Source organism: Saccostrea echinata, unplaced genomic scaffold (genome assembly GCF_033153115.1).
Source record: "Saccostrea echinata isolate AGI-Se365-2 ecotype Australia unplaced genomic scaffold, CSIRO_AGI_Sech_v1 ptg000006l, whole genome shotgun sequence".
In the NCBI taxonomy this organism is placed as follows: domain Eukaryota; kingdom Metazoa; phylum Mollusca; class Bivalvia; order Ostreida; family Ostreidae; genus Saccostrea; species Saccostrea echinata.
The window spans coordinates 8851875-8854052 of NW_026889755.1; the positions used below are offsets into that span (position 1 = coordinate 8851875).

The following is a 2178-nucleotide window of genomic DNA, read 5'->3' on the forward strand; positions in this document are numbered from 1 at the left end:
CATTGGCTGGGGCATTCCCCCCTAATGATCTGTGAGGTTTATTGTTGTAACTTTTCACCAAGTCTTGCAAGACATTCACAAATCGGTAAGTTCGGTTCTTCATAAAATAACGATACATTAGGTTCTTCATGGTACGAATAACCCTTTCGGCATAGTTTGCCTTTGTTTCATTTTGAGTGTACATGACGTTTATTCCCTCTTTCTTCAGAAATGTCTTTACCCAACGATTTTTGAATTCACTACCCTTATCTGTTCTAAGGGTCTTAGGTTTTCGTCCTCTTTGGAAAACTGATTTTAAACCGTCAACAATGTTTTGGTGATGTTTATTTTTCAAGGGGATAATAAATAAATATCGGCTAAATATGTCAATAAGCACTAAGAGGAATTTATAACCATCATTATGGGATGCAATGTTTGAAACGTCTGCCAAGTCCCCATCCCACATAGAATCAATTGTGTTCACTATCACCTTTGAACGCGGAAATGTTTTACGAATAGGTTTATACAGACTATAAGAATCTTCTTTAAATCTGCTTTAAAAAGAATCTGCTTTAAAAACTGTCTTATCCTCCGTCTACCAATCTTGTATTTGCCTTCCTTTTTAACAGCCTGATATAATTTTTCAGGACCTGCATATGCACCCGGTTTACCGTGAGTGTAGTAGAGCTCTCTTAAATAATCCGTGTAGTCTGACATATTGGAACATACAATTTCTCTTCGAATGTTCCCTTTTATATCATTGTAAAAAAACATCGTACGTTTTGAACTAGTTTATTTTGATATTGTTAGAATGAAATAATAACACAAAAACTGATGCACAATCAATAATATATGTATATACATATGTTACATTCATATCATTAATTATTTTAGTGTTCATTGTCATTCAAGGTCACTCTCGACGGTTTCCATGTCTGGTAAATCCCCCGCGTTACATTCCATTGACATGTTGTCTTGTGGGTCGTAGCCAAAAGGGGTACATTCGGGACAGCTTAACATTCCAAGTTGATTCTGATGAGACTCACTGAGCATGCAAAATTCAACGTCCTTTAGTTCTGGAACATATCCATGTAACTCCTCGATGACATCTCTAAGTCTGACAAATTTGTTTTTGTTCAGAGTAACACCTTTTCTTGTAGGTATAGGTTCTTGAACATTGTCTGGCTTCCAGAAGTGTCTTATGTCCACTGTCGGATAGCCTGGTGATAATGAAACGAACACACCACCACCAACATGCCACTGTGCTTCTTCGTCCTCTTTTCCAGTGTTGTCTATGTAGTCTTGAATATCTGGTAAAAGAGATTCAAACTTTAACCAACGGGCTAAGGGAAAGGTAACCCCCTTCTTGGTGGCAATGAAACGGCCATGCGATTCTGCGAGGTGACGGATGTGAACGTAAATCTCCCCCTTGAAGGGCATGACAGTGAGGAATAGGTCATTAAAGTCGTCCAAACTTATTCCACATCTTGGCTCTTGAGACTGTTGATGATCAGCGTTTCTGGAACTTCCTCTTTCTTTAGTACCAACGACTAATGATCTTGCCATGGCCAGCTTCTTTTCGAACTCAGACTTTGTGTCATCATCCTTATTCATCAGGAGTCGGGATAAGTCAGCTTGATTGGCTTTCATCAATGCCGTTCTAAACCCCATAAAAGCTCTCGGACCTCGACGTAAAATGATGCTGATCAAATCCTGTTTTTGTCATAGCTGGTTTTCTCAGCGTCTATCTGTTGTCTCATTTGATCGGTAGTTATGTTTGAGGCGTAAAGATGCCCCGCAACATGAACAGCCATCATCTTCTTCACTTCAACAATGTCGAGTAGTTTGCCTTTATCACGTCTTGATGTTTTTGCTCCATTTTTGTTGATGACAAGGTTTCTCACAAGATACTATCTGAGATTCGCTTAGGACTGATGAAAATTTTCAAAATGATACAAGTTTATATATGCTTTAAGTCACGTGACTCATGACTGTAGACTCCCCCTTGACTGTAGACTCCCCCATGGCGTCAGTGACTGTAGACTCCCCTTTGAATATGACTTTTCTGTAGACTGACTGTAGAAATCTGATGACTGTAGAACACACTGACTGTAGAAATCTGATGACTGTAGAACACGCTGACTGTAGATTTCGACATTACAGATCCTTATGGGCGTCTTAGTTGTGTAAATGTTTCTC

At 39.1% G+C, this 2178-nt stretch overlaps 1 pseudogene; it reads right to left on the reverse strand.

The window, feature by feature from the left end:
• Nucleotides 1-882: 882 nt before the first annotated feature.
• LOC133180506 (uncharacterized) lies at nt 883-1910 on the reverse strand (annotated as a pseudogene).
• Between the last annotated feature and the right edge of the window lie 268 nt (nt 1911-2178).